This window comes from Theropithecus gelada, chromosome 1 (genome assembly GCF_003255815.1).
Source record: "Theropithecus gelada isolate Dixy chromosome 1, Tgel_1.0, whole genome shotgun sequence".
Classification (NCBI taxonomy): Eukaryota; Metazoa; Chordata; class Mammalia; order Primates; family Cercopithecidae; genus Theropithecus; species Theropithecus gelada.
In genome coordinates, this window is record NC_037668.1 from 31,793,765 (window position 1) to 31,805,967 (window position 12,203).

The window sequence follows — 12,203 nt, forward strand, 5'->3', positions numbered from 1 at the left end:
CCGGGCCCCCGGCTCGGCCGCGCGGCCCGGGGGGCTGCTCCGCCTCTCGCGCTCCGGGGCGACCGGGCTCGGCGCGGAGGCTCGGGGCGCCCGGGCCGCGCGCTCCCCGAAGGCGCCGGCCCCCTCCCCGCCGAACCCCCTCCCCCCCCACCAGTGTCAGGCGCTCGGGCCCGGGAACCCGAGGCGCGCGGTGGGGGCCGGGGAGGGGGGCGGAGGGGGAGGGCCGGGGGTGGAGGGGAGCGAAAAGTGAAAGTTAGCGAAAAGTTGACGAAAGGGGAGAGCAACTTTTTCCTCCCCGCTCGCTCTCTCCCTCTCTCTCTCCGAGTGGCTCTCAGTCCTGGTCAAATCATATTCCGGGCTTTTGAAATAGTGGGCGCTAGAGCACCGCCTTTGGCGTCCGCCAGCCGGGCGCAGAGGAGGGAGACCCCGAGCCGGGGAGGGGCGGAGGAGGGGGCGCGGGCCGGCGCCCACCCGGCTCCGCGGGCGCAGGGGCAGGGGTAGCAACGGCGGGACAGCCGCAGCCACTTGGGGAGCAAAATGGAGACTTTTGCCCGGGCTGGGAACTGTGGTCGTGAAGTTTATCCCCCGGCGGTGCCCCGCGTGGTGGAGGGCGCTCCTCTGGGACGCCGGCAGCCTGCGCGGGCCGCCCGGGCGACCGTGCCTCCGACAGGAGGGTCCCTACCAGGCGACCTCCCGACCCACCGCTGCCGCCCTCGGGCCCGCGCGGACCCCTCTGTACCCGCTTGCCTGGCACAGCCGGGCCCGGCGGGGACAGAGCTGCCCCGGCCAGACTGCCTGGTCCTCGGTCTTACTTTCTCTTTCGCTCCGTCTCGGCCGAGCCCCGGGCTCCGCGCGCCCCGCCTGCCGCCAGCCGGTCCTTGCCGCGGGCCGGTTGCTCCAGCCACCCGCGCCCTCGCCCGCCACTGCGCCTCCGAGCAGCCCGCGCGCACCCCGCAGCCCCGGCCGCCGGCGCCATCCGCGGTGAGGCCGGCGGGCAGGTGAGGACGGGCGGCGCCGCGGCCCGACCAGCGCGGCTCCCACAGCCCCGCTGAAGCCCCGGCTGCAGCGAAGCGGCCAGTGCCGCGCGGAGCGGAATCGGCGCCGCCTGCTCCCGCCGCCCCCTCCTCTGCAGGCCGCCCGCCCGCCCACCCGCGGAAGAGGCCCCCGGGCCGCTCCCCTCGAGGTCCCCGCCCGACCCACGCCGTTCCGTTCGCGCCTCTGGGGCCAGGACCCGCCAGGCCGGCCTCGCAGCTCCCGGGGCCGAGCCCCCAAGCGTGAGCCGGGTGGGCGCGGGACTCGCGGCGGCTTTCCGAACTCCGCTCCCTCGGCTTGGGACCCGCCCGGCTAGTCCCAACAGCGGCCCGGCGGCCGTAGGCCCCGCGCTCTGTGCGCCAGGGAAAAGCAGCTCCCGAGTTATGCCGGACGCCCCTGCGCCCCGCCGTCAGCCGTTCCCGGCCCCTCGGTGAGGCGCCCCCTTCCCGCCGCGCTCTGCTGCCGGGTGCCCTTGGCCTCGGCCTCTCGTGACCTCTGACCCCTCTTGGTGCGAACAAGGCCGGGCGTTGCGCCGCCGACGCGAAGGGGCTGTCTGTGCGCGGCGTTGCGGGCCCTCCGCGCGTGGGGTGTACGTGTGCGTGTTCGGGTTCGGTTCTGTGTGTGCACCGCGGGCCTGCTCAGAGTCGGGGCCACCGGGCTGCGTGTGGGCCACCAGGTCAGGCCCTAGCCCAGGATGGGCCCGAAGCTGGAGCGAAAAAGGGGAAAGCGGCCGCGCTGACGCCGGGGCCTTCGCTGCAAGCGAGAGGCGGACTCGGCGCACCCGCGCGGCCTCGGAAACTTCCAAGAGGCCCCGGCTCTCCGCTGGCTCCACCTCTGCCAGGTGGGGAAGATGGCCCGGGACCGGGTCCGCTCAAGACCAGAACTGGTGCATGGCAGCCGTCTGGTGGCCTGGCCCGGAGGCCGGAGAGCCGGGCCCAGCGGGAGCGCCGAGCGCTGGCTTCCTTTTCCCGAGAGTCTTTAGTGAGGAAAAACCCCGTGAGAGGTGATTGCAAGGCCTCAGCCCTCTGCCCACACTTGGCCGAGCGCTGGGAACCCCTCCTTCCGGGCTCCACAGCTGGGACCGCTTGTCCCCAGGCCCCCCAAGGTGGCTGAGGCAGGTTCGGGATCACACTGCCTGCCCTGAGCAAGGCAGGATCCGCTGAAGAATTTCATTTCATCAGGCGGTATTTTAAGCAGATGTGGACTTCCCCAGGGACCACAGTCCATTACCCGAATCAGAGGCGGTAGGGCCAGCACTGCAGCCAGCAGGTCCTCCCCTCCCCACAATGCTGACCAGGTCAGGGGACTGTGGGGTGGGGCAGGGGCAAGGTCATGGTTACCAGGCTGGTATTCAGGCTGGGCACAGAACAGCCACCAGGCCAGTGGAGGCGACCCCATGACCCAGTGTTTTGGGGGCCATCGCCGAGTGTGCATCTGGAGGTGTAATCTCGTTTGTGTTTCCCTGGAGACGCCATTCCAAGCCTCCGTTCAGGTGGGTTGCTCCTCCGGGCTGGGTCTGGTGAAGGGCTGAATAGTGGCGGCTCTGGGGGTGACCTGGGCTCCCAGCTGAGCTTTCCAAGGACAGAGGTGGCCACTGGGGCACCCAAGCCGGGGCTGTGGCTGAGCTGACGGGAAACCTACAGCCTCCTCCACCTGAGCCTGGGGGCCAGGAGCAGAGTGAGGACAGTTCGGGGACAGGGTCCCCCTACTGAAGCCAGGGCAGTAGGGCCGGTGGGGAAGGGGCCGCTGTGGCCCCACATCGCAAACTCAACGCCTAACAAAAGCTTATTGTTTCTAGGGCTGTTGTGAGCCAGGTGGGCAGGTGGGGGGTTAGCACCACCAAGGTGCCCTCTGGACCACCATCCCCCTCACAGCACAGCTGGGGACCTCTGTGCAGGAGAAGGATGTGCCAGTCGGTGCCCGCATCAGAGCTGCTCCTTGAGGCCTGATCCCCACCTAGGTGGCAGACCCCATGTCCTAGACGCCACATACTCCAGGGCTGGGGGAGTGCCCTCTCCACAAGTGCCATCTAGCCCCTGGGGTAGGGGAGCTGTGGCCCCCGCTAGATGGGAACTGTGTGTGTCCTGCTTGTTTTTGAGGGTGATGTGTGTGGAAGGTATGCTGGAGACAGGGTAGAGGTGAGCGGGGCTGGAGGCCCAACTCACAGCCTCTTTCCTTGTTCCTGCAGAAACAGGCCAGGCTGACTGGACCCTCCCCTCTCCCACCCTCCCTGGGGAAGTTGGCCTCTTCCACCAGTCCCCTCCCCGGAGCCAGGACGGCAGCCTTCCGTCTGGAGGCCGGTTAGGGCAGCAGCGCCAGGACGTCCGGCGGGAGTCCAGCCTCTTGCCCCGCTTCGGACGAAAACATAGAGGCTGCGGTGGAGGGGTGGAGTGCAGGGCTGGCCGCCAGGGCCTGGTGCCCCACGGCAGGGGACTGTGTGTCGCCCACAGGCCCTCCCTGTGCCCCTGGCTTCGCAGGTGTGCCATGACTCGGAAGCTGGCAGGAGGGGGCTTGCCAAGCTGGCTTTGGAGCAACTGCTGGGTGGGCTCCTTGGGGGCAGGCGCTGGCCATGCCCTAGGCTCGCCAACCACCAGACACCCACTGGGGGCGTCCTGCTTGTCCTGTGAGCGGCTCTTCCAGAGCAGGTGCCGGCCAGACCTCCTGGCCCCTCCTGGCCCCAAGGCTTCCTCCGCTCCCAAGCCCTCCTCTGGGCAGTGCGCAGAGCAGGGGACCAGGGCTGCCGTTTCTGCCGGGAGGCTGTGGGGGAAGGTGGCCCGGCAGCCACGGGCTCCCCCCACCAGGCCCCTCAAGGGAGGCGAGGCTGGTGGCAGCTCGCTGGGACGCCGTGGGCCCGATTAGCCCCCTGTTTTATTCAATTAGGAGGCAATTAGGGATCCTTGGGGGGCTGGGGCTGGTAATTAAGGTGATGTATAATTAGAGTTTCAACAAAAATTATCCAGGATTAAAAATCTTTTGAATAATTTCGTTTAAAATTTTCAAATAGCGTTAAATACAATTTATCAGGTTTTGAATCAAACCCGTGTAACAAGTCTTGGAAGCTGCAGCTCCCGTCGCCGGCGCGGGAGGACCAGGAGCAGCTCCGGCGACTTGCCCGTGCGGGAAAGAAACTTCGCGAGCGAAGCCAGCTGGCTGGGGCCTCGCCGCGGTGCAGCGGCGGCCGCGGGCTCAGAATCGGGCCGCCGAGGGCTGCAGACGGCGCGGGCCGGGTCGGGGAGCGGGGCCTGGGAGACCCCTGGCCGGCTGGTGGCCTAGGCAGACTTCCCGCTCCCCGCGCACAAAGTCGCGGCCAACTACCGCGGAGCAGCGCCCGCGTCTACACAGCGCAGCCTGGCGCCCCGACCCTGGCCGGGCGGGAGCGGCTCTCTCCCCTTCTAGAGCCCCAGCTTGGACCCGAGGGTCCCCTCCTCCTGGCCTCCCTTGCGGAGGAGGGCAGCCTCCGCGTCCCCAACCGCCGACCCTCGACCTCGTGCGGGACACCGTGGGCGCCAGGCCCCTTTTTGCCTCGGTTCCCTGCGGCATCCCTGACCCGCGCCCCGAGAGACGCGGGAGCGCGCGCCGCCTGAGCTTAAGTAGGGGCTGTAGGGAGAGGGAAGTGCAGAGAAACCGAGGCAGAGGGTGGGGATCCGGCTTTCGAGGGTAGACCCGCCTGCCCAGTCTGATCCGCAGCCCGGGCTCCTGCTGGGCAACCGCGGGAGACTGGCAGGGCTTCCTAGCGTACTTGGAAGACAGGACACCTCCTCCCTTCACTGACCCCGGGAAGACAGAGTGCAGAGGAGCAGGCACCACTTTTGGAAGTGAGAAATCCCAGGCGCAGAGAGGTGGAGTAACTCTTGGGAGGCCACACAGCAAATTGAGGGCTCCACTGAAATTCAGTGAAATGAAGACCTCCAGGGTTTCTTACGTAGCATTCCCCTCCCCCACAGAGCACTGCAGGCTGCTACTAATTCCATAGGGTGTGCGTGTGTGTGTGTGTCAGGGTTTAAGCATTTTCTCAAGGCCAGTGCTCAACTTGTAGCAGGTCTGTTCTTAAAAAGCAGGCAGGACGTCACACGCGTCCAGCGTGTAAGTGACCTCACACCTGTAGGCTGGATTCCTGCTTCACGGGGTCTGGACTCCTGCTGGGCTCTGTCCCCCCCCCCCACCGCTCCTGCCCCTGCTGTGGGTGTCCTGCCCCCAAAGGCAGGCACAGAGGAGCAGAAGCCTTGGTCAGGTGGCCTGGCCTGCACCCTCCACACCCCCTCGCTCACTGCCTTAGGAGAAATGCAGGAGGTTCAGGTTGGTCCAGGAGGTGTAGGACCTGCCCCTTGCCACCCCTCAGATCTGGAGGCGAATAACCACCCCCACCCCCTCCCCCCTCCCCACCCCCATCTCAGCAATCAAGGGGAGGTGGAGCTGCTGCTGCCCTGTTGGTCTGAGCTACAGGGCAGAAAGGGATGGCAGCTGACGTCTCTGGTCCAGCCTGGCATGGGCCGTGACTCCTCAAGTCTGGGTGTCTCCTAGGCTGCAGCAGGGCCACGGTGGCCGTTCTGGGCCAGGAGTGCTCCCAAGCTTCGGTGGGCCCAGAGCAGGGGAGGGGTGGCCTCTTCCTGCTCTGACCACTTCGCTCTTGGGCTTTTGCCATCAAATCCTCCACGGTCTGGAGGTGCCTGGGCTGGCCCGCCTGGCGGGCCTAGCCTGAGAGGCAGGAACAATGCCCTGAGGCCTGAAGACAGGAGTGCCGGCCCCTCCAAGATCATATTTGTTTAATAGTTAACATTTTGGACAAAAAAGGAGGGAAGTCAGATTCTGGTGAAGGTTTTGCTTATTTTATATCCACTATAACTATTTCTGTCCATGAAAATTGGCTTAATTATATCAATGGAATGTTTCTTTTTCAATTCTGTATGCAATTAGTCCATCTTGCCGGCTGCAATTTATTTTAATAAAAAAATAAACCAGTGGTGTGTTCAGTTCCTCGTCCCCTGGGGACAAATGCGATTGGTGTGTTTAATTTCATTAACTACAATGCGGCCTACTGGAAAAATGTATAAAATCAGCTTTATACAGCTTAAACACTGGCATTTGAAACAAATCATTATTGCATTAGCTGTCACACTGGTAATTCTAGAATCTAAGGAAAAAAATATATTATGGCTGTTTTTATAACCCTTTGCAAATGCACTGTTAAAATAATTTATAATCATTTTAAAACATGGCTGGGTCCCAGTGACTATTTCATCTCCTCTGAATAAGGCTCTGTGCCATCCCATGCGCATTTTCCGCGCTGATGGCGGTGCTGTTTCCAAGCCTGCACACGCACCTCTCAGGGCGGAGGCCATGGAGCCTGTGTTGAAACGAACCCAGTGACAAGGAGTCACTTTTTCATTCTGGCCTGAACCCCACTCTTCAGGCGGAGTAGTGGGTGCGGTGACAGGCTCATCTGCGATCCACCTCGGGCCAGAGGGGACCCCAGAGGCCAGAGGTTGCAGAACCCTCAGCAGCTGCTGCTCACCATCCTCTTGGGGGAGGAGGAGTCACGCACCAGGCTTGACCGAGAGTGAGCCAAGCCCCCCACGCGTGGGGTGCCCACTTCAAATGTATAGAACCAGGAGCAGCCTCTGCTCTGCCCACCTCGAGGCCCTGCTTGGCAAAGCGGCTCTCTGAGCCCGCTGTGAGGAAACCCACCAGATCGACGGTCCTCTCGGGATAACAGGCTTCCCAGCACACTGTGCCGCTCCAGCCCATGCTCCGTCAAGCGTGGGTGTGCGAGGGGGTGTGTCCAAGCACGTGTGTCCACGTGTGCGTGTATGTTGCGATCCGTGTCTTTGCTGCAGCCCTGGCCACATCTGCACTGACTGCTGGATGCAGGGAGGGTGCGGGATACATGCTCCCTGTCCAACTGGGGTGGACCTGGGGCTCTCAGAGGATCTGTTGGGGCCGGGAAGACGAGGGAAGGGTTTGCTTTTCCTGCTTCTGAGATGTGCTCTGAGGAGGCTGAGTTGTGCCACAGACGCCCTTGCTAGTGGCCGCCGGCTGGTCCCCCGCGTGGAGTGGCTCAGGGAAGGTGTCTGGGTGTGCAGGAGCAGGGACACATGGGCTCAGCTTCTGTCTGCTCCCAGCATCTCTGGGCAGAAGCAGTGGAGCCTGGGGCTTCTCCGAGGGTGTCTGTCTCCTTCCTCGCCCACAGGTAGTGCCAGGGGGGCATTAACAAGAAGGAAAGGGCTCAGGCGACTTAGCTGGAGGCCAGGGGCCAGGGCTGGCTTCCCTTAGGTGTGCAGAGGAGTTAGCTGGAGGCCGGGGCCAGGCTGCCTTCACTTGGGTGTGCGGAGCAGAGGATTTCCAGGCTTTACGGGTGCTTCTTAGGTAATTCCCAGAAACCTGCTCGGTTTGCTTGGGCACATTAAGGACTATTCCCTGTCCCTCCTCCTTAGCCTTCCGACTTACCTTGATGGATTTACTTAGGTTTGGTTTTCTCCTCTGATACCAAATGTGTATTCTATAAGGAACTTCAGCTTGGGGTGATGGTGGGTGTTTTGTGGGGGGACACAGGAACTCCACAGAGCACACATCTCTGGGTCTGAAGCCCCTTCTTGCTTCTCAGAGGGGCTGGTCTGCATCTTGGCTGGCTCTCCCCAAACCTGTGGCTCTGGGGCCAGTTCCCGTTGAAGTGGCCCCCACAGGGCAGGTCTCCAGGCCTGCAGTTTGCTTTCCGTGGGGTGTGCTGCGGAGTTGGGAAATCAGTAGCTTTGTCTCCTTTCCCACTTTAGAAGAATCACAAAGCTGAATGTTTGGGGCAAATATGAAGTCCTGGTCCATGGGCCTCCTGGAGGCTGCTGGCGAGGTCTCCCGTGGGGCCTGGCCCTGTCCCATGACACAGGCCCAGGAGTGTCCCACATCAGCCCCAGAAACCCAGGCTCTGTTTGCCCCAACTCTGCATCGTGTGCGTGTCCTGCTCTCCCAGGGTCCCCAGCACCATGCTGGCCTGGGTTTGCTGCTGGCCCCCTCCCTCATTGCTGCTGGACTCTCCCCTTTGTGAAACCAGGTAAAAGTGAGGACACTTTGGACAATAAAAGTGAGTTTGAACTTGGTTGAAGAAGTGCAGCCGTGTCTGCACGTGTGTGAACCGGTTCCTCCAGCAGGGGTGTCTGCACAGAAGGATCTGGAAGGTCCCCCAGGGTATTTAGTGCGTGCTTTTTCCTGGACGTCGGGGTCCCAGAGCCAGGCTGGGGTGCTTCACAATGTCTCCTCCAATCAGCCAGGCGGCCAGCTGGGGAGCTTCGTTTTTGTCTCCTTGGTCTGTTTGGGAAGCTGACTGGTCCGTCCTCAGCCCCAGCCTGTGTGTGTGTTGTCGGGGGTGGGTGTGCAGGCCGCAGGTGCTCACAGGCCAGGCCCGGTGCGTGGACCACAGTACTGAGGCATCGCTGTAGGCAGGGCCTGGACCACATCATAAAGCCAAACCACATGGGGGTCTTCCCTAAGCTGCAGCAGAAGAACCGCTCTGACTCCTGCCTCATAGCTCAGCCCTGAAATAAAACATGCAATGATTATTAGCTGCTCATTTCAAACTAGGAGGCGCAGGTGCCGGAATCTGTTCTGGCCCCTGCCACATGCAGTGGGTGCCTCCCCTGTCCCCACCGCCTCCCCACAGTCGGCCTCCCTGGGTCTCCTCCGTCCTTGCCTCTGTCCTGGGGTGGAAACAGCTGTTGGCACGTGCCACTTTTTTTCTTATCAGAGGCCTCCTAGTTCTTGCAGGGGGCTTGGGGCTTCTGCAAGTTCCATTCCCATCCGTCCGCTCATCTTTCCTGGTGCCAAGCATAGTGTGGTGGGATTCCTGTGCTCCGGGCTCTGAGACCTGCATGTCAGGGGGCAGAGGACCTCTCCAGCTGCAGGATGCATGCTTGGGGCCCACCTGGAGGGAGACAGGGTCCCCGAGCTCTGGGTGGTACAGGCTGCCTCCCGCTGTGGCAAGTCAGGGGCTCAGCAGCTCCACAGCAGGCTCTGGTCCTCACTGGGGAGTGAGTGGTCCCTCGCCTGGGGGTCCGGACCATGGCGTTCTAAGATGGCAGGAAAGCCAGAATCCGACCAACAGCTCACCCCAATCCCCGCCGCTGGAGACACGAGGCTCAGGGCCTCCTCTCTGCAGTGGCGCGGTGATGCCTGTTCCCAGTCCTGTTTCACATTTGAAAGGCCCAGAAGAGAGGGAGGGAGGCTGCCAGAGAGGAGGGTTATGTAATTTTCTTTGCTGCCATGAGCCTCTGTCTCTCTCTCTTTAATTCGGTAGTTCAAATGAAATTCGTTTCTCTAGTACCTGTGGCAGGCAGGACGCCGCCAAGGTTTTAGTGGAGGGAGGAAATGATGAGGTGCATGAGTGAGGAACGGGCTCTAATGTGACCGGGAGCTCTTGCCCGTGACATGGTTGAATCCTGTATCTGATCTAGACCTGGCGGCCGATAGTACGGCAGCTGTGGATTTCCATAACAGACTCTGCCATGGGAAAGGGGAACGCGTTGAAAAATGCCCAGACATTTCTCTCTGCCCAACGGGCTGTAACAGCCTCGTCAGAGAGGCTGGTCACATCAGTCCGTAAAACATTTAAACAAAGACCAAAAGTGACTCTCACCGGAGGAGCCCAAATGGTGACCGCAGGGTGGCCGCGGTGGTCCCCGGGCAAACAGGAAGTCGGCGTGACTGTCTCTGACGGCTCTGGGCATTAATCCTCATTTTACCCCCTGCTGCCCACCGCTTCCCTGGTGGAGCCACGTCCCGGAATCTCCGCTGCTGCCCGGGCCTGTTTGGCCTCAGACTATGCTCCTGAGTGAAGGCCGTGATAGGGAGGAGAGGTCTTGGCTATGTCAGCATCTCTCGGCAGTGCTGGCCTGAGAGCCCCTTCCAGCCCCTTCCAGCCCCACATCAGAGGGTCTGCTGTCATCCCTCTCCCGCGTGCCGCCCTGCTGGCCCAGCCCCTGTGTGTGCACAGGGCTCCTTCGGGGTGCGGTTGCAGGGCTGTCAGGGGGATTGCCCCAAGGTCCGTGGGTCCCTTTCGGAGGGAAGCCTGTAACGCAGAAAGTATCTATTGACTTGGTGAAAATACTGCTGCTTTAGGCAGCAAGCCGCATGGAGCGACCTGGCCCGAGAGACGTGCCACAGGAGCTGGCTCCCTGGGAGATTTCTGGCCTTCCTTGCGGGTGACCCGCAGGCTCTTATTCCTGGAAAAGCCGATGCGTTTCTGAACTACTTGAAAACCAGAGGGCGTTTTCTTGGCCAGAGCTGACACTGCTTCAGGGAGAAGTGGCCCCTCACATACCCCTTCATCTGGCTGGCATGTTGAGATTGTCTCCAGGGAGCGTGCGGACGTGTGTGTGCTCTGTCTGTCCACAACACGCACACCTGCAGGCCAGTGTGCTTCTGAGGTCGGCCCGAGAGGGCCCGCCAAGCTACTCTGTTTCTGTTGATCAGCGACATCGCACGGCTCCCTGCCCTCTTGCACCTTGAAAGAGCCACTTGCCTCGGCTGCACCTCAGTCCTTAGCCCTCCACGGCGCCAGAGTTGGTTGCCTCAGCAGCTCGTGCGCACCCGGCCCAAAGCTGTTCTGCAGCTGGTCACTGTGGGAGAAGAGACCGGAAAAGTTCAAAGGTGGAGAGGCAGCAGCGATCTGGAGCACTTTTCTGAACACTGTAACCCCTGAGAAGAAACAAAGAGGAAACGAGGCTGTTTAGATAATCCCGGGCCCTGGTGCTTGCATTTAGAAAAATTAGGCCCTCTTGAAAAATTACAGAATTATGCTGCCAGTGTCAGGTTCCCAGATAATGATGTGTCTGTGTGTGAAAATATTAAATTGCAATAACACGCCGTGCGAGTGCCTCTCTGAATGGGGTATTCAGTTCCCAGCCCAGGCTGAGCGTACAGCGAGTGACTGACAGAATACAAATGGTGCCACGAAGCACCGGGGATTTACGGCGGACCCGCGCTTTCCGATCGGTTTCTCTACCCCGGCCCATCCAGCCATCCTTTTCTTTAATGAAACAGCCCGACAATGTGGCTAATTATTTATTTATCACATTAGCAGGAAGAAAAGCTATCAGAGACAGATCAATTTTTCCCTGGAAGTGATTTGACACGACTTTAAAAATAAGATCTACTAAGATATGCTGAGCGGTGTCCTCTGAAACCCCAAATTTTGTTTCATCAACTCGGCTGACAATCCATTTTGCAAAAACGGGAGGCCCGGGCCCCTAAGCCTGCAGCCTGAGAAAAAGCAAACTTGAGCAAGGCCAGCTTGCTCTCCCCTCGGACCGGGCAACTGCTGCTGGATTTCTGTTCTGAGGAACATGTTGGGCGGCTTCTTCCGGGCCAGGGAAATCTGAGCAGCCGCAAGTGAATCTGGGACGATGGCAGATTGTTAATATCTCAGAGCCCCGGAGACTCGGCGTCTCTGACTGTGAGCAGCGGAATCCGGGCCCGAGCACCCAGTGCTTCCTGGAGAGTGTGTGTGCCTGAGAGTGTGTGTGCGTGGAGCGGGTGGCCGGCCGGGGGGGTGTGCACATTCTGCCGAGTGTCCTCATGAACAAAAGGCCTAAAAAAAAAAAAGCAGAGAGTAAGGGAGCTCAGAGAATCGGGGGGCAGATAGCATGGCCACGAGGGGCTCTCTGGTTTCACGGCTGGGAATCGGAACCTCAGGGCAGAGGCCCCGGAGTCTTAACTTTCCCTCCGTCGGAGGTGTTAGTCTTACCTTCCCGAGGTTAGATAAAGCCGCTAAAAGCTGCTGTTTGTTATTGAATCTCATCTGCTAATTACGGCGGCGGGACTTGGGTTCGAGGCCCCTCGCAGCTGCACCCCGAGTCCCCTGTGCTGGCGGCTGATAAGGGGTCATTCTGTGCTCTTTCCAGAGCGTTTTAGGTTGGGTCCGCTCCTGACAGGTGACCCTCGTTCAAAGGGAACGAGGGGCTGGTGGCCACAGTGGGCGTGAGAGGCCCATTCCTGCAGCCTGGCCCCGCCGGCCCCTGGAGAGACTCCTCGTTTTCCCACCAGACCGAGCGTGGCCGTGTGAGGAGCAGGGCTGAGGTGGGGAGAGTGCCGTCTTGCATTTTCTGACAGTCCCCAGCTCTCTCTCTGCTGGACCTCCTGGCCATGCAGCTGCTTCCCACCCCCCGGGTGTCGGTCACTAGAGAGCG

At 61.4% G+C, this 12,203-nt stretch overlaps 1 protein-coding gene across 2 annotated transcripts in view; it reads left to right on the forward strand.

Annotated features, from left to right (window-relative positions):
- Positions 1 to 12,203, forward strand: part of PRDM16 (PR/SET domain 16) — a 360,644-nt gene that overhangs the window by 514 nt on the left and 347,927 nt on the right. The window lies entirely within an intron of this gene.